General features: G+C 45.0%; 1 protein-coding gene across 1 annotated transcript in view; it reads right to left on the bottom strand.

Annotated features, from left to right (window-relative positions):
• Positions 1-11638: 11638 nt before the first annotated feature.
• LOC138581209 (uncharacterized) overlaps positions 11639-26397 on the bottom strand; it is a 79316-nt gene continuing 64557 nt past the window's right edge. Inside the window, exon 3 of the mRNA XM_069652386.1 lies at positions 11639-12486. The gene's annotated coding sequence lies outside the window, so the exon portion shown is untranslated. The remainder of the gene's footprint in view (positions 12487-26397) is intronic.

The raw sequence follows: 26397 nt of genomic DNA, 5'->3' as shown, positions 1-26397 counted from the left end.
TTACGAACGAGTGCAGTGAGCAGGTCAGCCAGCTGCGGCCATGCGGATGCACCTGTAAATGTATTGGGCACCTGGCTGTCATGCCCAGCCTGCTCAGCCTCCCCAAAACTGAAAACTGGACTGAGATGTCCCTCTGTGTGGTCATGGCCGGGCTTCTCTGGGGTGGTGGCATTCCCGGTATCGAACGATGATACTTGGGTGGATGCAAGTTGAGTTGGTGTATGGACCACATCCATTAGATCATCCTCCATGGTGCCCCAGATGTCCTCCGTGGTGTCATCCACAGTCAGGGGTGCCGTTGCTGCCACCTCCCCAGCCACACTTGACTCCTCCGAATGTGGTGTCTCACATGTGTTATCGGGCTGACTAGTGGGTGGAGGTGGTGGTAGTGCTGTGCCCTCCACGGGGCTTGGTGGCACAGGTGCAATGTGTACCTGCAGTGGCTTGGATGCTGGTACACGGTGCCCCCTGGCTTGTCCCCTGGAGGTTGACGGCCGGTTGCTGTCCTCCCGGGGCCTCTTCCGGGGTGTGGCCTGTGTAGGGGTTGTGTCCTGCCCATGGCTGTCACGGTCAGTGCCTGTGGGGATGGAAGAGAGGGGCGGCATGAGTGATGTTTTGAGAGGCAACATACATGCATTTAGACAAATGCACATCAAACAATTGGGGGTAATAGGCATTTGTGTTTGGAAAGGTACGTCATTTGATACATGGGTGGTAAATGCAGCATATGTCGGCGTCACTCATGTTGGCCAAAAACAGTGCTGTCTGACATGCATACTATTTTTGCTCTTGCACGCTCTGTGCCTCGTGGAATTTCCTACTTTGTGTGGTATGTGTCATGTAAGATATTGCCTTGCACCAGGCATCAGCATGTGCCTGTGATGGTTCGGCCTACTTTACGGGGAGTGTGTGTGTGGGGGTGACCATGGCGTGACTCTTCAGACTGACATTGGGGTTGACTTTCATCAGATTTGGCATAGCAGTGTTTACTTTGGACACTCACCTCCATCGCCCGATGTTGTGGCGCCACACTCCATCTCCCCTACACCTTTGATGGATTCTGTCCCAATCACGCTTGCGCATATGTCCTCCCACAGGGTGAGCTTTATGGGGGAACTGGGACCTCCTCCTGTTCCCATGGCCTGGCTGTGATTGACGGATAGGATGTTGCGCACCCATAGGCGCAGGTCGTCCCATCGCTTACGGCAGTCTTTCATTGTGCGTGGTGTGTTGCCCACAACACTAACCTTCTGGGCAACAAGTGCCCAGATCTCTTTTTTCCGTAACACTGCCTCTCTCCTCATGTTGCTGGAGAAGACTGTGGCTGCATGCTTGTGCAGTGTGTCCACAAGCATCTGGAGCTCATCCTTATTAAATTGTTCCTTTCTCAGCCAGGCAGCTCCCTTCTTCAGGGCCTTAGGCATTGTGGTCTTGAAGGAGTATGTTTTCTAACGATCAACAGTGTCCCAGAGGTCCTGTGTGCTGAGGGTGGCAATGGATTGTGTTTTTAAAGATGGCCGCTGTGCTCCTTCCCGTTCCTTTGCGATGACGCTACTTCCGGTTCCGCTTATTAGCGGTGACCGTAAATAGCAGTGACCGCTAATTACAGTCACTGCTATTTACGGTCACCGCTAATGACGCATTGGACAATGTCATAGTGTTATCTGTGCTATGCTTGATGCTGGTAAGGGCTTTTTGGGAGCCTTTTGCGGCATGATGCTAGATACCTTACCGGTATGGCATAAAGCTTGTGCCCACAAAGTTGTAATAGTCCTCTATTAGCTGACTGGTGCCAGCATGGATACGCTATTTGCGCCATGCCGGTAAGGGACGTTACATACCTCCAAACTCGGAATGAGGCCCTATGTCTTTTGCTTTTCACAAGTTGCATTTATAGCATGTTTTTTTCTGCCAATACATATGGTGATCCATTCTTGTATGAAATGTTTATCATGTTAAAGTGATATTGTAACCATATTTTTCATAGAGTACTTAGAAACAATGCTATGTGATGCCACTTTCCGTTTTGTCAAGGGGTAAACAGTCTTGTTCCATCGCTTCCCGTGATGTCATTTCGGGTGGGGTCAAATTACATCATTACCTGTGATGTCATCATAAATCAAGGGTCATGTGATGTCACTTCCGCTACCCCTGGAATTTTGGTGAAATGACGTCCCTGACTAGAGGCACTGGCTGCTACTGCATTAACCAGGGGTAGATGGAGAGATTGCAGGGAGTGTAAGCAGGTGGCTGGACCACGTCTGATCTTTCCGTGGCAGAAGTGAAATGTAAAGACATCCCATAGCATCAGAGTCCTGAGTAGTGGACGGGAGAGGAGAACACCTTTGCACATAACCTCAAAGAAGAGAATGTGGGTGGCTTGGTGACATGACACCCCCTGCCCAGCCTCCGATAACCACTCTCACAAACTCATTCCAAGTCTCTGGTGTTTTCTTTTATTTGGTTATGATATGTTATATTGTTAGTTTACTGGGTCATACTATAAAGCAGCATTTTCTATTTGCATGGCCTCCTTGAGGTTTGCGTCATGCAAGAAAAAGGGCAGAGTTGGGGGGTCGGTTAGTGAGAGCATACAAAGAAGATCAAAGTTTGCTATTTGATTGGCTGTAAGAGGCAGGCCCGGTATTACTGTTGCCTGCGTGCAGATTAGTTTGTCCTGTGTGTTTGTGTGATCAAGGTTTTTCTGGGTGTTAGTGGTTAGCAAACTGGACCCATCGCTTGTGTGCCAGTTGCTCTAAGGGGCGTGATGAGGTGGTAGGCGTTGCTGGTAGGTATTAGGACATGTAAAGGATTAGTGCTTGATTTGTGTGATGCATGTTATGTGAAGACAAAAAGGAAGATGATAGCTGCAAGTGTAGAGTTTTGTGGGTGGTAGTGATGGGACAAGGTGTGTAGTGTAACTTCCTACCTGGATTACGGCTTCCAGGAGCATTGCAGAGCTTGTGTCTGGTGTCCTGATGCTTGCATGCTACCAGCCACCATCACTGGATCCCCTGGTTAACTGCTAAGGCAGTGTCCAATGGGGGTTGTGAGGTGAGGCTTCTCTCTTGGTGTCTCCGGTGTACGGTGTGGGGAATGAGTTCTTCCGTGCTCCTTCTCTGGGGGGATCTGTGTATACAAATGACAAACACTCCCTTACCCCCTTAACCCCTCCTCGGTCTGCCCTTCCCAGCATTAACCTGTACCTGTGTGAGTAGGAGAGATCCACACCAACTCAGTCTTGTCAAGCAACGACCGATAGCAATCCCTGTCCGATGAACTGTAGTAGTTGTATTCACTCCACAGTTTGTAAATATTGTGAACCCTGCGGCCTTTGAACTTCGCCCAGCAGTGGCCCCCTTGCTTTCTTTGAGATGTCTCTTTATCTTGAAGTGTTCATGCAAACTGGTTTTTGATGCTTGACTACAGTGGCTGGGAAGATATCTCAGGTGCAATGTCTTAGGAGCAAGAAAATGCTGGGCAGCACAGATTCGAATCCCAGTTGGTCTCCGGAGGTGCATTATACATTTTTTTATAATTATCCCCATTGTTTTAGGTAATCACAAGGTTTTAATTTGGCTCTTCTTTCCCTTTTCCTTTGGGTAGAAGACCACCTTGGATGCGCTGCTGGATTCCCAACAGGTGAGTTATTCTCCAGTTGTGGGGTTCTTGGTCCCCCTTCTTGGCTGAGGCACTAACTCCTTTCTTTTTAGTTTGGGCCATTAGGGGTTGCTTGCCATTTAATTGACCATTTAATACCACCATGGTCAGTGGACTGGGAACCAAAAGTTGCCTTGGAAATAATGTTCAAAGTCGCCCCATATTACACATGTTCAGCAAACCTAACCATTTCCTATGGGAAAATTGGAAATGCCACACAAAAGAAAATCTTCATAGTTCCCTAATGGCCAGTCCACCTCTCTTCATCTTCATAGTTCCCTCAGCCTCCTCCTCTCCTTCACTCATCTCTGACTGCCTATCTGCCATCCAGGAGTGGTGTGCCGCCAATGACCTCTGCCTTAATGCCAGTAAGACTGAGATTCTACTCATCGGCACACACACTCCCTCCTTCCCTGCAGCTCTCTGGCCGGCCTCTTTTGACCCTCTTCCTGCTCCCACCTGCAAGGCTAAAAACCTTGGGGTCATCTTCGACTTCACACTCTCCTTCTCTCCTCACATCTCTGACGTCTCTAAGAAGTCAAACTACCAGCTGCCTCAGAGGTATTCTTCCTTTCCTCTCCTTCCCCCAGAAGCTCACTGTCTTCAGAGCTCTGGTTCTCTCTAAACTGGACTATTGTAACAGCCTCTATCTAAATATGCCTGCCTCCTCTCTCCGCCCTCAGCAACTTATCCAGAACAGGACTGCGAGACTTGTCCTTGGCCTCAAGCCCAGGGCTTGTATCTCTCCAGGACTGAAATCTCTGCAATGGCTCCCAGTGGCTGCGAGGATTAAGTTCAAAATCCTCTGCATTGTCCACAAGGCCTCTGGGGACTGGGGCCGCAATAGCTTCAACTCTCTCTTCCTAAACATCTTCCTTCTCGAGCTCTTGACTCATCCGCCTCCAACTCCCTCAGGGTGAGTCACTTCTCCAAGCAACAAGTTGGTGGTAGAGTTCTCTGTTCAGCAGGGGCCTCGCTCTGGAACAGCCTTCCTGCCTCCCTGAAACTCGAGGAAAACCATCTCTGGTTCGGAAGCACCTCAAAACCTTCCTCTTTGCTTCTGTTTTCTCTCCCCCTCTACCCTGCGGAATTCCCGGCTGAAACTGTACTGGCTACCTGGCCACCCTTTCTGATCTCAAGCCCAGGCCCCGCCAGTTGCGCACCTGCACTGCCTCCCTGGCAACCCTTGCACCTGGGGACTGGTTCTGTATCCCTACAGTCCCCCTACCAGCACTTATGCCTGCACTTACCTTGCACTTGCCACCAGTTGGCTTTTTTATTTATCTTATTTATTCTTCTATCCCATGTACTGCACTTTCCCCTCTTCCTTCCCCCTCACACTTTTCCCTTCCCCCTTCCCATTCACTTGCACGATCTGATTGACACGTGGCCTAGTAGGATCGCTGTCTGTCTTCCCTTTGTTCCCCTCCCTGCCTCGTCGCACCTTGAAACACTTGTGTATAGGCGCGTTATAAATGCTATATCATATAATATCATATCACCCCTGACCACGGTTGTGCCTGGCAACATGGGCGGCGCCAGGCATTGGCATGGATGGGCTGAACCCCTCCCTCTTTGAGGCAATAGGCATCACTCTGAAGTGACGTCCAGCCCCACAATTAATGTGAAAGCATGGCAGTAGCAAACACAGTGGCACAGGACAAAGGCCTGCTGAGACAATATCAATTGACCTCGTCAGTGGTCTTCAAACTGTGGCACTCGTCCCCTGGGGTGTGGTGCACGTCGCACAGCATGAAGCACCTTCAAAGCTAGACATATATGCATTTCATCTGAGCCTGAGCCGCCTTGCAGTGAATGGGCACATTCATGGAAATAAGCACAGTCTGAAAGAACGTTTCAGCCTGTTTACTTCTCGGTCACTGAAGTCGGCAGCAGAGCCCCCTGAAAGAAGGGCATGCTGAGACAACTGTGGCTGTAAAACAAAGGGACATAACTGAATGGAGAAACAACAAATTGGAAAGGCGTTGGGAGGAGTTGAAAAATCAGAGCAGGATAAAAGTAAAAGCACAAAGGCATCAGTAGCCCATGCAGAGGTGAAGGTAGAAACAAAATGGAAAGGGTGAAGAGAGACAGCCACAGACATGAAAGGGGCGAAGGACAGGGGAGAGAAAGGGAGGGGTGTAAGAGCGAGAGATATGATGTGTGAGGAATTCGGCCATCGGTATGGGGAGTGTGCGCTCGCCTGGGCTTTTCTGAAATGTTGTTAGAAATGGAATGATGGGAGATCAACCTCGGAAAACGTGTGGGGCTAATCCACACACATTTTTCTATGCTCGCCACACAACAAATACGTAGTCAAGTGTACTCTGGGGGGACACAGCCTACAGGCACAGTCTTCCCTGTCACATTTAGTTCGAATATGACATCCAGGAGTACATGAAAAGAATCAAGAGGAGGAGGGCAACACCTTTCTCCTGCCAAAGCCAGCCTAATTAAAAAAGACTCAATGGATTCGCCCTGTCTATGTCAACATGTCTGCTTGTGGCAGTGCATATTGATGAGAGTTAATTGAAGCAGGGCTGCAGGAGGCCTGATCACAGAACTACCAAAAGGGAACAGGAAACCACAACCTCAACTTGAAGCTAGCTCCCACCACTCTGTATGAAGGGCAGTGAATGGCATGTTTGGGACAACTGTTTACACTAGGCACCCCCTGCAAAGGGACCCCCTTTCAGAGGGAAGAAGCATGTATTTTGATAAGACCGAAAGTCTGCTCTCACCACAAACTTAAAGGGAGACTTGGCGTTTGGTCAGGAGGCACAGAGAGCTCAATTAAACAGAGAGACACTTTGATCCACAATAGACAGGCAGATGGGTGGAACTCAGTAGTACATGGTGTCACCCCTTACCTTTCCGGTTGCAAAGCACTCTGGTTATGACCTCACACATAACAGAAGACTTTTGGTGGGGACCCAGGATAGGTTCATCAAGGTGGGCTTAGCCTGCACCAATCATTGGGGCCCATTTGGCTTTAAAAGAGGGCTGAGCCCCTCTCTAAGCAGATCATCTGACGACATTGAAAAAAGTAATACGAAGGACTCATTTTGTCCCTGGCTGAAGGCACAGACTGCCTAACAACTTCCGCTCGTGAAGGAAGTTCAGGATTTCCAAGAAAGAAGCAAGATCCCTCCCCTAAACATCTCCCAGGGAACATAGGGAGATACCAACTCAAAGGACCCTTCTAGCAGCTCCAGAACCGGTACCCTGCCAGCACACAGGATGCCCTGCTAGGTTCTGACAGCAAGCTTCCTAAGTGGGAAGTGCCAGAGAGTCTCTGAACAAAAGGACAAGGCTGTTGCCTGCAAAACACTCTCCTCATCTCACCGTCCGTCTTCAAGCATGGCACATTCCCAGCGAAGAAGCTAGGAGTACCACAACAAGCATCAACCAGTGTAATCTTTTAAGGCCATTTTTGAGGCAGTCGAGGCCTCAAACCATGACCTGACTGTTGTCATTCTGCAGTCAATAAAGCGTTCCAGTCCGCCAACCAGCACAGAGACAGCGATTATTGACACTGAGCCTGTAGCCATCTGTCCAGCCTCGCTTGCCGAACTGCCTGCCACATAATACCCGCAGCTGTCGCCCATCTCAAGCTATGTCACACGAGCTGCAAAGCATCCTGTAACCGTCTCAACGCTGTTGTGCATCAAGATCATCTGAAGCACCAGGTACATTGTAGTTGTGTCTCCCTGGTCCTTTGCGAAGACCCCTAGTGACATTTACAACCTCTTATTCCCTTGGTGCTGAAACCAAATAACCTTGAACTGTTAAGACTGATTGCTTTACTGACCACCCTCCTGTCAGTATCCAGAGTGCATGCCTTTCCTTTGTGTGACTGTCTGTCCTCTGTGTTCCTTTACATGGTGGGTTGTGTTTTGCAGAGTACTAGAACTGGTGGTTGTAATATTAATAAAATAGATATTTGAATACAACCTTGAATGGACAGTCACTTTTATCATTGGGTAATAAATGTATTTTCGCTGTTTTGCAACTAACCAACTATCCACAACCTTGCCCAGATAAGCCTGCTGTTCCATCTACGTTACCAAAATTGGACAAGGAGGTTTATAATTGACCTGTGTTTCCAATCATTTCAGATCCCTTCTGGTTTACTAGAGGTGTGGGGCTGATTGATGGTTTAGAAACCGATATTCATCCCTAGACCACTGATGCCACGGACGTTGATTCGTCACATTGGTGGCAAGCGGTCGAATCATTTGGAGCCTTGCACACAGGTTAGTCACGCAAGGATAAAAGAACTGTTGGAGGCAACGTTTAGTCGCTGCTAGGTATTAGTAATAGTCATGGATCTTGACATGGAGACATTAAAAGGCATGACCAAGGATGTCCTGCACGTCTTATGTCAAGAGAGGGACTTCCCTACAGCACTAAGGTTAATATACCTCAGAGTTACTGACCAGTCTCCAAGCTTGGGTGGAAGCAAGGGCGGTTGGAGAGACTACCCAAGGGGACGGGAAAATGAAAAGGATGACGGCATGAGCACTGTTTCTCGCCAATCATCCCGCTGGGGGGCAAGTGTGGTTTCTCAGCACTCTGGAGTGTAAGTGAGGACAGGGGCTAGTGTGGTATACTGCAGGTCCCAAGCCTCAGCACAGTCTTTTAGTGGCCCAGTAATTGTTCTGGCTGTTTATGAAGTAGCAGCTAGGAAGCTTCTGCTCAAGGAGAGGAGACTTGCACCAGAGGAACAGAAACAGGGGGACAAGGTCACCATTGAGCTGTGCAAGCTGGCGCTTTAAGGGAAGAAGGAGGCCAACATATCCCCCTCTAGCGAAAGCAGCAGGGGTGGCTCAAACCAGAGTACCTGGTATAAGCCCTAACGGCACATCCCCAAAGACTTAGTGCAAGCTTATGAAGTGGGGAGGGATATTTCTGACTGGTATGATGCGCTCAAGCTGGCTTTCCAGCTACAGGAGGCGGATAAGGTACTGTAGGGTGCAGTCCTGATGAGTCGCTTACTGACACCAGGGACTGATGCAATTCTTCAGCTAACTCCTGAGGAAAGGCCTGTTTATGAGAACATGAAAGCAGTCCTCCTCAGGAAGTTCTGTAAAATCCCAGAACAGTATCTCAAGAGCTTCAGAGAGCTCACAAAGAAAAGTGGGCACATATTTAAAGCATTGACAGAGATATCATTGAAATATCTGAGTGGGTAGGTGACTGATAACAAAGTTGACACATTTAAAGGGATGTACAATTTGATTGCATGTGAGCATGTATTGAAGAATTGTGAGGTTGACCTACACCTATACAAATGCAGAAACACGAAGAACACCTTATTAAATTTAAGTTTCTACTTAGTAGATGTAATAACTTGTGGTAATGGGATGAAATCTTAACAAGGATTTGAGGTGTGTGGGAGAAACAAATAACCTTGGCATCTAGGTTGAAAAACAAAATGAAAAACAGGAAGGGTTCCCAATTAGGGAGCTCCCGTCCTCTTACAATGTCTAAAGTCTGAATAAAAGTCAGACAAATCTATAGTGAGAGTATACCATTTTTCAATTAAATTACAGTAATTCAAGATTTGCTTTTAGTAGACAAACACAAAATAATTCAAAATGACAAAGTACATGTTATCACAAGATCTTTATATTTATTGTGAGAATGGCCCAACGTGTTTCAAGATTTGACTCTTCATCAGGTGCGAAGTAGCTATTCTATGGAAAAGATATTTAAAGAAATTAAAGTCATATTTGATAATACATTGTAAATAGAATATTTCACATTTTTTACACTTTTAGTCATCATCAGAAAATAAAGTTTCAACATACTACTTGTGTCACAAGTGTTGCAATTCTGGCATATACTAGTAAAAAACATTTCTCTCAACATAAATTCACCAACCATTGAATTCATAGATGATTACCAATCATTTGCTCTGTTAATTAAAATTATGAGTCTTCAAAGAAATCAATTTGACTTATGTACATTATCTGGGGTGTGGACATTGTTTATGGAGCACTACAGATTTGGGATCAAACATATGACTTCTATGTGCTAACCTTTTGATAGCTCTCAAAACCTGTTTGAAATGGTAGGGTATTGTACCCAGGAGGCTTCTCATCTTCAGGACAAGTGTCTCATAAAGTTCATGCACTGCCAGTATCTAGAAAACATACATAAATGTATGGTCAGTGTTGGAAAATCTCCTGGTGTTATCTGGTAAGGAGTAGAATGTGCCTTCTTACCGACTAGTGTACTTGTGGTGCTTGGAATAGATCCAAGAACAATATGACAAGACTTGATGTCTCCTTGGCTTCTCGCTCAAATGCTTCTATGGCAATTACTTCAATTTTCACCCAACGTTTGTCTAAGACAAAAGAGAAAGTATCATGAGGATACTTAACTAATTAGGTAAAAAAAGCAGAGATTTGACAGTAGGGAGATTGCAGAAACAAACTTACTTATATTAGCTGTAGCACCGGGTAACTGTCGAGTTCCATATGTCAAGATGTGATGTTTCTTTAACTTCAGCTCGGAAGTTGCTCTGGTAGGTACCCCAGTATTCACCCAACTTTGGTTTAGGTTAGGAGAGAGAGTATTATGAAGATCCTTAACTACTTAGATAAGAGACATAGGGCCTCATTACGAGTCCAGCAGTAACCGAGGTGGTAAAACTGCCTGTTTACCGCCGGACTCGTATTACCATTCCGCCTCTGTGATTCCCGGTGACCGGGGAATTCCGGAGGCAGAATGGTGTAAATCCCCATTCCCATTGAGTCCCATGGGAATCCATGAGATTTTTAAGGTGAAAGGAATTTAAAAGCGAAAATCGGTTAAAAAAGGAAAGGTCACGTTTCACTTAAACTAGATTTAGTGGCTAGATTGTTAAAGAAAGACACGGTACGCTCCAAGGTTAATTTGCATGGTTAACCTTTTCACCCTGCGTTCAGCTCTATGTGGGAATTAATTAAATAATTCAGAATATGACTAAGGACTTATGCAAGACAGAAATGAATGGAAGAATTGCACTAACACTAGAAAATCAAGGACCAGAAGACACAGAGGATTCAGACTATCTTCAACAAGTTATCAGGATATGGATGGGATTACTTAGAAGGTGGAACAAAGGTAAGGTATCAAGTTGGGGTATACTGTGCTGCAATGGGATGGGGTAATGCTCACAATCAGCACTTGAGTTTGGGATTTTGGGACAGCCAACCGAGTTTCTGGACAGCAGGGCAATATCTGGTCACTGGTCACAGCGGTGGGCTCTCCTAACAGAAAACAGCTGGGCAAAGGTCCGGTCACGGCACAGTGGCATGCAGGTAGTGGGGCAAAAAGCCGGTCTGGTCACAGGATACTCTAAAAAAGGGTACCACAGCTTAGTGGGATTTTGTTATGGGGTTTAGTTCTGAAGGGTGGTTCTTCCTGGATAGGGTCAGCTATGCTCTGGCCTGGCAGTAGAATCTGGAATCTTGCAGAGTGAATGTGGAATATCTGGATACGCAGGTTCTGGAAAAATCAGAAAGGTGTCTGTCCTTGTCTCTGTGAGCCTCTACCTTTTATAAGGCAGGTGACATCACAGGATTTATTGTTGGGCAGAACTAAGCTAGACCTACCCCTAAGAATCAGATAGGTCAGCCTATGTTATGTTGCCTCCTCCTTAGGGGCAGATTGAACTGAAGGAGGGGACTGAGTTTTATGGGGCTTGTTTTTATGAGGTAGAAAAGCCACCCCCCAGTCATTTTTGCCAAAATCAGTTCTGACATTAAGTGCACCTTTTTACAGTTGTGGCACTTTCACAAACCATACAGGCAAATTGCATATCCCACATAGAGCAGAAGGTTGCCAGACATTTGGTCGAAAAAAATTGGTCGACCAGACAAATGGTCGAACCAATTTGATCGAAAACCAAATGGTCGAATTTTTTTTTTTATTATTTTAACCCTTTTTTTTCATTTTTTTGGGGGGTCCCCCCCCCAACCCCCTTTTTTTCTCTAAAAACCCCTTTTTTACTAAATGAAAACCCGAAAAATAAATATATAAATAAAAAAAAAATTCGACCATTTGGTTTTCGACCAAATTGCGTCGACCAAATTGCAGTCGACCAGTTTTTTTTTGACCAGTTGACTGGACACCGAGCAGAATACTCCCACTCCCAAGTTTGCAGGACTTTGTTTCATCCTTCTAATAGTTTTTCGTCATTTTCAGTGAGAAACGTTTTACCTAAAATTCTATAACTTTATACATGTGTACATATTATCATAAGGAATGTTAGTATTGAATTTCAAAATGCCACCATATACACTTTCCTCAGAATATACAATTCTCCGTCATTTCCGTCCCCAACATGCAAGTGAAGGCTACCACGTCTTGATTTAAAGCCACAAAAATTGCATTTGAATTGTTAAACATATGCATTCCTGCATGGCCCGGTTGCAGAGATAAAAGTCTTAAAGTTTATTAATAAAATAGTCTTTTGAGCCAGATGGCCAGCATTGTCTCCCAAATAAGGGCATCATTTCCAAGGCTGCTCTGGAGTTGGCTTTGAATCCCCCCAGTTGAAGTTGAGGGGAGGTGTTATTTGCAATTTCACACCTAAGTGTCCTGGAACTCTATTGTAACAGGCTCAAGCCGAGACGCAAAGTCTGACAAGCGTGTGGGATTCTCCCTCTTGGTCCATTCATAGTTTTCAAGGGGCTGGTCCCTTTGGGGGAAGGTAAATCCTGTTGCCAGCACGCAAATGTCCTTTGAAGCGAAGCAGGAAAACCTGTATTGCTGGTTCCCCAGTACAGCAAATGCATTTATTTGTTTTATTTTTTTCTGGGCCAAAAAGCAAGGCTGTTGGAATAAAACATTATATTAGATTTCAAATAAAAAAAACTCACATTTCTATGCAAGGACAGGGCCTTAACTCCACATTTCACTTTTAAACAGCATTTTCTTTGTTTGCAAAAAGCAACCATTTTTTACACATGGTTAATTTTCCTTTTGCTGTCAAATTGCAGCTCTAGTCAATTTCTCAAACTCAGCAATCAGTTCAAGGCAAAGGTCCACTGACACTAACATAGCACAGAGGAATAGGGCTTCTTTCGAGAGTTCAGCTGTGATATTTTGTTGCCAAGTGAGCCCTTTTCCCTGTACGGCTGGGAGTAAAGTTGTTAGTGATTTCACAGATTTTGTCTGACACAGCCTTTCATTCAGTGAGAAATGATATCTTTTGCTGGGGCACAACCTGACTATGGCTGGGCATAGCTGGATCTCACTGGATCAGGACTGTGTATTGTTGAACAGATGAAAAAGGGCATCAGGCTGTATAATTTTAATACAAAATATTTCCCTTTTTTCATGGGAAATTCTGGAGCTAGCAGCCAAACAGCGTTGCTTTTCAACTCTCTTCTTTGGTGCACATCAGGAAACACACTGGCATATGTTCTTGGCAAAGACAGCGCAGCCATTATTTTGTTGACGGCAAAACGCAGTTTTTAAGGCAAGGCGATAGTGCTCAACATTGCCAGCACAGCCATTTTGCTGGTAACTGCTGAAGTGCAGATTGGTGATGGAGGATTCTGCTGGATGGGTAAATGTACCCCACAGGGGTAGGGCAACCTGTCACCTACATTAGCAGACGGTTGACAAAAAGGGAAAGGAACTAGGCTGAGAGGGGTGCAGAGACAGAGGTGAAACTGAACAGGTTGGAATTAAGAATAATATAAGCAATATCATGAGTAGGAGCAAGCACAAAGTAAGAGCATCTGAGTGTGAGGGAAGCAAGAGATTGAATGAGGGGAGGGGGAGTTAAAGGAGAAGGGAAAGAATGAGGTATATAGAAAAACGGGTAGATAGGGAGGGAGTGAGAGACCAGCACACCAGAGAGTCGCAGAGCTGTAGAGTTTGCACATGTGGTATACAACTCAGTCATACAGTCCAGGCTTTATTCCTTGCCTATTCCTTGCCTACTGGGGCCATTATATTGCTTGAAGAAAACACCACGACTGGGTGGCCTACTCATGGGCGACATGTGGCAACCTCAGTGCTCTGGAAAAGGGGAGAGGAACAGAGAAAATACAAACATGAAGTGCAAATCTAGCAGGTCAAAGGGAGGTGAAAGGAGAGAGAGAGAGAATGGGTGGTAGAGAAGAAAGACCCAAAGGGGAGTGAAAGAGAAAGAACATGAGAGATGGTAAGAAATGTGAGGGTGGATGATCCAAGCAACTGTAAGAAAGAGTGAGTGAAGAGACAGAATGGAGGTCACAGAGAACCAAGAGACTGCATGAGATGGACAGCAGAATTGTAGAGATAAAGGGAAGAAACTAAACAAAATGTGAAGTCCAGCTGGGAAGAATGGAGTAATAGGAAAGGAACAGGAAGGAGCGACAAAAAAAGGACATTAAATAGTAAAGGAATGAAGGTGAAAAGGGATCAAGAATGAAAGAGGGGTGACGGGCGCCGCCCCATCTCCACTATTTATAATCTCTTACTAGGTAAAGTGGCGAACCCTGAGCTCAAAATAGGAAGTGGACTGGAAATGGGATATAGGGAGGTCCTTCTAGGGCAAACAATGGGAGGCAATATGCTCCTATACCACAGCTGTCTTTCGCAATGCAGGGCTAAGCCTAGAACAATACAACTAATTACAGAGGACATTCCTGATCCAAATAGGTCTTTATAAAATGAACCTCAAAAGGCCAACAGAATGCTGGAGGTGCATGGAAGGAGGCACCAGGTTTTACTCATATGGTATGGGAATGCACATGCTTGAAACAGTTTTGGGAGGCAGCGTTGGAAGAGATACAAGATATGGGAGCCATGTGGATCACCCTGGCACTGCTGGTGTGCTTACTGAGACAATTCCTTTAGAGTAAACCCAATAAACAACTGAATAGAAGAGTTGACTTAGCTATATGCCTCTTTGTCAGGAACAAGGCCAGTGATGGAAGTGTACAAAAAGAAGGAGTGTAAGTGTATCTATGTTCTCTGCTGATCTGCGCCCGTCCCACGTCCAATCCAAAACCCCAAACAAACAAACTTGTTGTTTAAGGAAATGTACAGTGCAGTGCACTGAAGTGCAAGTTTCAACTTCTTCCTACACTTTTTTTTTTAAGTAGAGGAGCACCGCTCCCAACCGCTCCTGCATACTTCGACCACTGATCAAGGCTATGTCATGGTATAGTCCACAGGGATCAAGACCGCTGAGTGTAAGGGAGACTTACTGAAATGGTCCCAGAGCAGAATCTTCAGTGTTGATACGACTTGAATTGGCACATGCAAATGTAAATGGTATTACCCAGATTGACCTTTTACAATTGTCCTTTTGCACAATTCACCTAATTATAGTGGTCCTAATTGACCTTCTGCACAATTGACCTTTATATTATTTTAGTTATTTCATATATGTATTGGGTTGGTTTTGGATCATAAATAATGTAAGGGGATTGGGTGGGGGGTGGCGGGGGTTTTGGATTGGGTGAGAGGTGCGGGGGTTTCCCCCTGCATATATGTCCTAATTGACCTTCTAAATTAGGTCAATTCTCCCGAGGTCAATTGTGAAAAGGTCAATTAGTATACAACCAATGTAAACATGTCCAATAGAATTGAATGGGCAATATTGCTGGATTGCTTGCTGTACCCTTCCGATGGAAGGACCCCTTGAATTCACAAAAGGTTGGTTACTCATATTTGTCCTTCATTTATAGGGCCAACTTAAATGGATAGCTGGAATTACTTTTTAATAGGTTGGTAGACCTGGTAACGGTTGTTGGCATGCATATTTAAGAGGTGTAACTGAGTAGGAGTTTTGGGGAGTTGGGCAAGTTACTGCATTAATATTCCTGTATGTTGGCACTTCCTGTGGCAAGCCATTAATAAATGTCTTGAGATTGTATGTTTATTCTTGATAAATGCCATTAAAATACAATTAAAAAAAAGATTGCAAGAGGTGATATGGAAAAAGAAATGGGATTGAGTAAGAGAACAGACAAGACATCTGAAGGAGGGAGGAGAGACACATGGGTGACAGGACAAGGGAGGGCAAGAAAGAACAGAAGAGGGAGTGTGAAGAAGGTAGAGATAGTGGAGAGAGTGAGTGGCAGAAGGTGAGTGATGAAGGAGAATAGAAGGCAGTGTAAATTTATAATCCAAAACAAAAAGGACATATGTTCTAAGCTAGCCTGTTCCATCCTCAGTGACCAGGCTTTGGATCGTTTACATTGAAAACATATGCTTCCTCCGATCCACCTGCAATGAGAGACCTCCTCATGCCACAGAAGTATATTATTCGATTTTCAGGGTGCCCTTATTGGTATGCAATTTCACCCTCCTAGCAAACCAAATGTCATCTGGACCTCAACAGGATACCCTTAAAGGCATCCAAGTCCGTCCTCCCCTTCAAGGCTAAATACATTTAGTGGTGTGCATTAGAGTGGGTGAAGGTGGCATCATGGTGTGCTGCCACCCACTGTCAACCCCTTGGTAAGGTACCAGCTGACTCCTTTACCAGGGATAGGTGGGGTGTGCTCACCTGTAAAAATGTTTCTTCAAGGGGGTTGGCATAAAGAAACTGTGAAGACCACTGCCCTATGATGAAGCTAACTGTTGGGCTCAACCTTTAGATGGCCCACACCTCCCATGATGCGCATCTTTTTTAAACTAAATAGTGATGGAATTGGGGGCAATGATGCACCTAGCCAGCCAAAGGAAGCTGAAATAGCTATTTAGCCTCCTGCCATCAAAGGAAAAAGGGGGGGTTAAATGTGCAATGGGTTTAATGGTCCGCACTCACTACCAGCTTTCAAAACTGTCATCCAGCCACCCACCCCAAAACAAGTTTTTGAAGCTGGCTCCTCCCCTGCCTGGCAAGTGCCTTTCCCATGCCTACACAAAAGCCCAAACTGTTGCCATTGCCAATGCTTGTTATTTCTTTGCCACAGTTTAGCAGTATATGGCAGTTGCGGGGAAAAGACTCAGAGGGCAGAATGCAGCAATATACCAGACAAATCTCTCCACGGCTTGGATCTTTGCTGCCTGCAACTAGTATCTTCCTCTTGCAGGCTGAACGGGAACGTGGCATGGACCATCGAGGTAGGAATCCTGTAATGTCTGGCACATGCTGCCGGAAGGTGGGACTTTAAATAGCCCCTGGGAGGAAATTGTGCGAGATTGCATAATCTGGCAAGAGGTCGTCTGACATCCAGGGTTCGCCAACTGCAGACCTCAAGGGCCAGGATCCTGAGGGGTTGTCAGGATATCCCTCAATAATATTCATGAGGAAAAATGTGGCTTGATTGATCATCATTGTATGCAAATGTATCTCATGAATATTAATGAGGGGTATACTGAAAACCAGATATGGATCCGGCCTGCCAAGCCTGGAGTTGGACAACCGCCTCTGCTGGCGTCTCTAATGCTGGACATCGGGAGGAGGCTGCTAGAGGGTATCCTGTTTGACATTTACGGACTTTGAATGTCCATGTGCCCCACACTGGCCGCGTGCATGCAGTGACCCCTATGCTAATGGTCGTCCCCTTGAAGGCACCCATGACATATAGATGTTCGTAACAAAAAATAAACATGTGCCCAGTGCATAACACAGCAAGGGTATTTAAAATGGCTAACATAGCACCAAGCTGCAGTCTTGGCCCAGTGGCCATGTCCCAACACGCAGGCACACCAGGGTACGTAGGCACTGAACACATGAGCAGTTACATGATATGCAATCTGTGCGTAAATGGTTTTAGAGGACATGAATATTAGAACACCCAATAAAAAATAATTCTCGATTATAAAAGAATGCATTTATTTATTATTATAGTTGTATTTTTAGTTCATAGAACTTTAACAACTGTATCAGCAAATAGATTATTTACATAATTACAAAATACACAATAGTCATACATATATCACAAATAATTCTTATGTGAGTATACATTTATATAAATTTGACTACATTTTACTAAATTCTTATGTACACATTTCATAAAGCACACATAATACTTTAAATAAAAAGAAAAGAGACGTCGCAATATTCGTTTGGACATATTAATCCCAATTAGTTCGCTCAAGAACTATAAAATTAATTGATTTAGTGATAGTATCACCCTCAGATCATGTTAAAAATAAGTACTATTCTCATAGTCTCATGATCTAGGTCAACTTTTTACTTTATAGTTTCCAATTCAGGTCAGCCACAGACCAAATTCCATAAAGTGCAATGTGTAGGGAGATCATAAAAGAATTATGTTTTGCCCCTGCCTGAAATGTGAAGCACAGGGCAGTCATCTGGCCAGTGTATAAACCCAGAAGACAATCGACCGAGACTCGGTGGGAAAGGTCACGTTTCTGAACACTTTCCCAATGTGCGGTGCTCTGAGCTCAGTGCGGAGCTCATCATCTCTTCCCAGGATGTGCAGACAGTCATTTCGACATGATTTCCCGGCCCTGGTAATGTGCCCTTCCCCATTATCTCGCTCATTAATAACCAAAAATAATCACTGCGCTCCAGCAACTCATCAAGGTAATCATGTTCAAAGGCACGTAACCTTTCCAAGGACTTGCCTTATCTGTTTCCCAGCAACCCTGTCAGCGTTTCCAAATAGCTTTTATCATAACACGGCGCATCATTTTCACAATTGCCTTTGAAGAAAGTCTTCAGTATTTCCAATCATGTTCCAACCACCTCAGTTACTCTTCACAATTTCATTAACACTTGGCCGAAAAAATCATTTAGCTCAAATGTGTCGAATCCCTGTCACTCCTTGTTATTCGCCTTTCGGCGCAGTTGCTCATTTTCCAAGTCGCCAAAGAAGAAAAGGCAGGCGTAAAAACCACGGATGCTGTTTTTACAACTGTTTTTGTCTGTAGCGCAAAACATCGCATTACATCTTCCTTTCAAGTTAACTTTATGTGTGTATTTAAGGCACGGATGTTACACATTGGGTCTCATTTTAGGCCCGGCGCACCATTAATTGAAAGCGTAAAAGTCCTGTGTGCTACAGTGCGCCCCATTTTCCTAAATTTGTATGGCGGTGAAGAGGGGCAGAGCGCAGCTTACGTGCCCACGGCTCCCTTCCTCTCCTCCATAAAAAATAATTTTCTCGCAGGCGCAAATGCTGGGGATCCCTACGGGGTCCACTGGCTTTAAAATGCAGGCGGACCCCATATGGATCCATTGTAAATGCTGCCTGCAATGTGTATATGGCAGACACCGGTTCCTTCATTTGCATGGGGGAGTGCAAAAGTGCACAACAAAAGGCGGCATACAGGCGTGTACGCCACCTTTTGCCCTGCACTTTTGCACACTGCCATGCAGATGACCAACGATTGGTGGCATGGAGCCATTTACAGTGCAGTGCTAACATAGTGGCTCCCCACCGCCAAATTACAACCTCTTTTAAAATGTGTTCCATTGTACATGTCCATGGGCGTTTTGAAGAAATGTTACACATGTGTTTCCACCAGGATTTACGCATACAAATGGCACCTGCTCGGAGTAGGTGTAAACTGGAGTGTAGAATTAACGAAGAAGCTCAAATCAGCTCAATGTGACTGCTAGGCCCTCTAACAAGCCACACAGTAACCAACCTAAAAGTCATGGGGTGTGAGCAGCACATACAGCATAGATTCAACGCGCCCTTGCTACTGCGGCAAGATGAAAGGAGCAGCACGCGTGTTGCGCCACATGGGGCAGCTACAGGAAAAAGTCACTCAGGCTAAATTCGGTGAGGCCCTTGGTATATTTTCATGACCTCTTCCCACACGCCCCATCTTTGCCAAACTGGCGATCCTAAGGCTCAGGGCCCACGACTGAAGAGTCGCGGCTGCATCATTGGCTCCAAATACTGCCCCCTACTGTAATCCTGTCATCATTGCACCACCTCTCTCACAGAGAGTGTTGCCATTGAGGCACCCTGTGCCACCAAGCCCCACCCACTTGTGGGTTATATTGCACAGAATGTGAGCAATACCCCAATTCACTTTATGAATTGTGTCCTTTCCTTTGGTAGTATGTGTCATATGTGTCTCTCGCTATAAAGACATATACTTGACAATAATGACAATTCAGCGAAGCCCTCTATTTTCCATCCCTGCACCAGCTTCTCCGCATCTCTGCAATCAATACTATTATAATAATGATGATTTATATAGCGGTCATTCTGGTATATTCTGCCTGCCTGGAATCCCCTATGGAACCAGAAACCCGCTGCTTGTGGTATTCCAGGACAGAACGTTGGAGCTGGGAGATAAGGAGAAAGGATGTAAGCAGGGCGTTTCCCCTCACTACCCTGAATTAAGACACGTGAACTCCCTTTTGCCAGCCTGGATACTTCAAGAAAGTGCGCCATCAGTCACCTACAAGGCGAGAGGTCTTTGTCGGCTACCCACAGAGAGTGCTATTTATGCCAGAGGCTGGTGGTAATGTGAAGTTTAGACATGGCTGCAGGGCATTCGGCGTGGAAGGAAAATAATACAGTAGGTGTGTTACACCCACACCCTATGTGGATTTACGATAGCATAGACTGTGACAAAGGATAATGAGCAGCGCACAACACTGGCCCATAAATACTGACAGTGCCCCGGGAAGGTCAACATCTTACCAATTCTGAAGTGACTTTGTTATCATTGTTGAGAAGTTACGAAGAAAATTAAATTATCCAATTGGTATTTACTCTCAGCTGTTCCTTCTCTTCCTTATGTGTTTTTCCCTTTCCGTTTTGTACTCCTTCCTCCACAATCCACTTGCTACCACCCGTCTCTCTCTCCCCTTCCTTGGAGATGCAGACTATAGCATTTCACCCTTCCCAACCCTTACCTACACCAGGGCTACCTGTAATTCCCTGAGTAGAATGGAAGGAATATTGGGGCAACTATGTCGATAGAATTGGTTGGAATGAATTAACTGGACAGAAGCCATATTCCAGCAAATAATGGCACACATGCTTGAGGGCCTGTCTGTGGTTATGCTATTCCAGGATGACATCCTAGTGCATGGGGGCAGGACAACAACATGGCAACAGTTAAAGGAGGCCATGAGCGGGTTCGAAGAAAGAGGCTGACAGTGAAGTACAGTAAACACAGAGCTAGAGTAAATACAGTAAATTATCCAGGTCATGCCAAAGACCAACCGAAAACGTAATGAATGCAGTTAGGAAATGACCATCAACATCCACCCAGTAAGAACTACACCCATTTCTGGGTCTAGCTGCATTTTAAAATAAATTCATTTACGGGTGTTCTGACGTCACTCACCCTTTGAGGAAGTTAATGAAGAAAGGCACTAAGTTCTGGTGGGATGAGGCTTGTGAAGAGGCAGTTGTGAGAATGAAAGAAGGCCTGGTAGGATTCGCCCCTGGAAGGAAACCTATGATCACAGTGGATTCCAGTTGCAAAGGATGTTGCTGCCACAAGAGGGCTCCAAAAAGATAATGATCGTGTTTGCTTTATGAGCAGTTACTGAAACAGAAGCTTGGTATTCAGTCGTTGTGAGGGAGCTATTGGCATTCTGTTGGGGAGCAGAACATTTCCACTTATATGCGCAGGTTGAGGAATTCCTGACTAGCCGTTAGTGGAAGTCCTTACTATCCAAGGGTTTTCTCAAGCCACTCCCAGAATAGGGAGTTTGGGGTGGTGGTAGTTTGAAATGAACTGCAACGTTGTGTATTTGCCCGAAAAAACCCCGCATTGCTGATTTCCTGCCAGGAATATCAATAGGTGGTGCTAAGGCAATGACAGTGGAGGAAGATTGCATCATTGCAGAATTGCAGGGGAGTTGCTTTAATTCTTTGGGATATTGACTCTTCTGGACTGGGAAGCATATATGACATCAGATGAAATCCTCCAGCCAGTGGTTGGTTAGGTACACAGAAGCTTTACTAAGAGGAAAGCTGTGAAGGAAGCCTGCATGGGATATTATGAGGTCAGGTCGAGTTGATCATGGAGAGTGGGTGGATGTTGAGGTGCTGCAAAGTGATCTCTCCCCTAGAACTAAGGAATAGGATCATACTTCTTGCCCATAAAGGGCACCTAGGAATTACCACCAAAAAAAAGAAAGTCAGGGAGAAATTCTGTTGGCCTGGAATGGATTCTAAAGTGGAAATGGTGCTGACAAAATGCTTGCCGTGTGGCGATTGTGACAAAAGTATAAAGGTGAGCAAGCTACCCCTGTATCTCCTCCCAGTGCCTAAAGAATCATGGGTGAGTTTGGGTATTGATATTCTGGGGGGCATATTATTGCCTAGGTAGTGGTAGCAGGTTCCCACTGGTGCTAATAGACCACTACTCCAGATGGTCTGAGGTCACTGTTGATGATCGAGTTACCACGGGCTGCATTATTGAGTTCTTGCATACGATCTTCAGTAGAGAGGGGTGTCTGGAAGCTGTCCAAAGCGGAAATGGCAGTAGTTTGCTGAAAGACAGTTGAGACAGATCTGCAAGTGGAATTTCAATAGAAATCCACCTTTGCCCATCATGATGAGAACAAAGGGATGGTGAAGGTGATGAAGGCTTGCAACAAGCGCTTGCGAACGAGCTGGATTGAAGGAAAACATTAGGTGAGATGGTGTGAATCCTGAGAGTTACACCCAACATCAATACGTCAATATCCTCTTTCAAGGTGACAAGAGGAAGAGCCAAGGTTAAGTTGTCAAACTTTTTGATTGATTCATTGTTGCAAAGCAGATTCCTAAGACACATTGGTAAGGTTTCTCAGGTACGTTTTATTGCAGTTACTTATTAAGATGTTACAGCGAACCACTGTACATCCACTGGGTCCTTCACCCAAGCTAGCTTCTCCAACTGCTCAATCCTGGAACCTTCACAACAGCATTCACACGCAAACATTCTCTCAGCACATCAACATTCTCTCAGCAACATCATGCACCTGCATTCACTCCAAACACTATATAACACATCTCCCTTCTTTACACTCACACACAAAACCACAAAAGGAAACACATAAGGGACACACTAACACAGCAGAGATGCAACTCATAAAAGGTGGGGAGCGTCCTCCCCAACACACCCAGTATCCGTACATGGAAAGCGTCGTTCCCTCTCTACACATGCTGACTTTAGCATGAGCGCATCCCTATCAGCTAAGGCCAGTGCAAACTTGCACGACCACTAATAACTTAATACGGATTCACTTCACTCACTTACATTACAAAAGGCGCAACTCTCCTACCTGGTGGGACACATTTCGACAAACACACTGCTGAAGGCGCTACCCTCCTACCTAGTGGAACACATTTCCACACATACACTGCGGAAGGTGCAACCCTCCTACCTGGTGGAACACATTTCCACATACACATTGTGGAAGGTGCGACCCTGGTACCTGGCGGAACACATTTCCACATACACACTGCGGAAAGGCGTGACCCTCCTACCTGGTGCAACACATTTCCACACACACACACTGCGGAAGGTGCAACCCTCCTACCTGGTGGAAAACATTTCCACATACACAGTGTGGAATGCGTGACCCTCCTACCTGGTGGGGCACACTTCCCACACACACACACTGCTGAAGGCGTGACCCTCCTACCTTGTGGAACGCCGTTCTGAGGGCGTGACCCTCCTTCCTGATGGGATATCATCCACATCCACTCATTCATGCCAACTTCACATCAGGCATCTTGAAAATTCCTAGCATTCAACATGCATCTGTATTAAACATTCTTTACCCCATATAACAATTAACATTGGTAAACTGCTAAAAGTCCATGCTGAGCAACAGCTCTAAACCTGCAATTCCTCAACTGGTTAATTCTGGCCCATCTTCTCAGGCTTGAGAATTAACCTGTGGAAAAATTGCAGGTTAGTGGTGTAATGCATATTTGGACTTTGCATTTTTTGAACTTTAAGTTATTTAATATTGTTATTGTTTAAGGCAAAGGAAGTGCATTAAGTGTGCCTGAAGTGGCGAGAGTTGAAAGCCTGAGTAGGTGGACCACCTTCGTCACCATTGTTGCAAAGCAGATTCCTAAGACACTTTGGTAAGGTTCCTCAGGTAAGCTTTATTGCAGTTACTTATTAAGATGTTACAGCAAACCACTGTGTCCCATCACCCAGGCTAGCTTCTCGAACTGCTCAATCCTGCAACCTTCACAACAGCATTCACACCCAAACATTCTCTCAGCACATCAACATTCTCTCAGCAACATCATGCACCTGCATTCACTCCAGACACTATATAACATTCATAAACTGAGGTCAAGGTGGATCAATGAAGCTTTCATGGTTTCAAGGTTTCAAAAAAACTTGCTCATACCACCTGCGCCTACTAAAAGCCATAAGACCCTACTTATCTGAGGAAAATAGCGCCACGGTCGCAAGAGCTACCATCTTATGCCAAATAGACTATGGCAATGCCTTAATTCTAGGAGCTAATAAAAACTGCTACCACAGCTACCAAGTTCTGCAAAACAATGCAGTAAGAATCATTAAGCAAAAAACCAGGAATCAGCACATCAGCGAAGCCAGGAAGGAACTTCACTGGCTAAAAATTGAAAATAGTCCAATTTAAATCCCTCACGCTCATGCATAGATGTATTTTTGGCAAAGCCCCTGCATACATGAAAACTAAAATCATTCCATACAAACCTACGAGAGAGCTAAGATCAGCCGAACAAGGTCTGATAGTGGTAGCTCCCTTCAGACTTAAAAACAGGGCAGGTAAATCCTTCCCTATAACCGCAGCAGGCCTTTGGAACAACCTCCCTGGCCAGTTAAGGATGGAAGCCAATTACCAACGCTTTAGCAAACAACTGAAAACCCACATCTTCAAGTAATACATATACTACAACCTGCCCACCTACCTATGCAGCCCTAATGTCTCGTGTTACGTGTTTTATTGTCTTACCTTTTGTCTTTGTGTTCTTGTCTCTGCGCCCCGAAGCTTGAGAGCTACCGGCGCAATGCAAATAAATACATAAAAATAAATAAATGGCTGATTGTCTCCATCTGTCGCAAGGAAAAATACTTATAACTCTTACCATGACTCTAACATTCTAATTTGGGCAAAAAAAGGACTATTGTGGTAGGAGATTATGTAAGAGTTGCGTGCCGCAAACAAAGGCGGAAGGGCAGGTCGAAGGTTTCCAATCCTACCAAAGTGGTGAAAGCCCTTAAGAATATATTGTGATGATAGAGGTTGCTGTGAACATGAGCCATGTTGTGTGTAAAGGAGGTGTTACTTATGGTGCAAATCTCGACCAATTGTCAGTATCACAGGGGATTTGGAAGGATGAGCGTGGGGTGGAAGGTGAGGAGCTAGTGTGGGAGTCTAGCAGTTCAAACAATGAAGGCAGAAGAAGTGATGTGTAGTACATTAAATGACATGAGCGGAATCGGAGCTGGGGAAAAAGGAGAAAGGATGTTAGCAGGGAGTTTCCCCTCACTAATGTAGTAATCACTAATGCGCTTACCCTGAATAAAGACGTGTGAACGTAACCTTTCTGCCCTGGATACTTCAGTTACCACACACAAAACAGTTTATGGGCCTTTAGTAATTAACAGGTGCTAGGTGGTCATCTCTGAAAGAGAGAGGCTAAATAACCAAGGGTTTGTGATATCAGTAGTTGACCCTGAGAAATTACAAAAGTGGGAACTATTAGGAGGAGAAAAAGCACATCAAACTCCATTTCAAGAAGAAGTATGCCACCAAAAGAAATCAGTCAAATTACTTGGATCAGAGTAGCTGAGGCACTGGGCCAGAGACGGGGCAGTGACAATATGACTCCGTAGCTCGAGTGCCACAAAACCTGCAGTACACCAGCAGTCCCTATCCTTGGTGTCATGAAACATTAGGGGCTTTAGTGAACTAACAACTTGCACTCAGGTAACAGATCAAATAAAAGACATTCCAATAATATGCCTACAAGAAAACATGTGCGACAGAGGATTTAATATGTGATGGTTATGAAAGTTTCCAACAAATGGCAGATGGAGCAAAGGCAGGGTGCCCATCTGTAGGCTTATGTGTATTCTTGCAACAGGGAAGGTGCATCGCTGGAAGTATGATCTCCAACGAAAAAAAAGGAATCCTAGTGATTCTAATTGACCTTACCAGAACCAGTTGATACAACAAATTCTGCTGATAAATGTCTATTGGCTTTATACTCATTCTGATATTACGCTCATGATGGCGGCAGTAGATACGATTATAGGTACAGCTAAAATGAAGTATGTAAATGCTGAAGGTGGGTGATTTTAATTCACACTGTCTACCTCAAACTCTCCTATTAGCTGACCGGTGGAATGGTGGAACTCTCCATGCTAAGTCGCAAATGAAGCAAGTGGCAATGTGGGGATAGTATTGTGAAGGATGAGGAATGTCCATTTTGAATGGTATTACATTGGGTGACATACCCCTAAAACCAAAATGGCATAAAAAAGAGCTAAAATCCTGGATAGACCATGTCGTAGCATCCGAAAAGCTAGACCAAGTAGATTCTGAGTAGTGTAGTGAGTGATCATAACAACTGAACGCTGCAAATCACACTTAATATCACTATGCCCTCCACAAGTTGTTGTAAAAATCTGGCACTGAAAAATGGAAAGAATAGATTAGGTTGGAGTGAAAAAGGTATGAATTTAATTAATACTCTGATAAGAGACTACTGTGTAACAACAACCCTAGAGATGAAAATAAAACAATTGGGAGTGGAGACCTTCCCAATATTTGTGGCAGACAAAACAGCATTAACCACCGAGAGTACGAAAAGAGGGTCATGGACCAATCACCCACAAGATATG

The sequence above is a fragment of the Ambystoma mexicanum genome, chromosome 3p, assembly GCF_040938575.1.
Source record: "Ambystoma mexicanum isolate Mex_15411 chromosome 3p, UKY_AmexF1_1, whole genome shotgun sequence".
NCBI classification, from domain to species: Eukaryota; Metazoa; Chordata; class Amphibia; order Caudata; family Ambystomatidae; genus Ambystoma; species Ambystoma mexicanum.
Note: the sequence above shows the minus strand (reverse complement) of the source record. Positions and strands in the feature narration are given on the sequence as shown.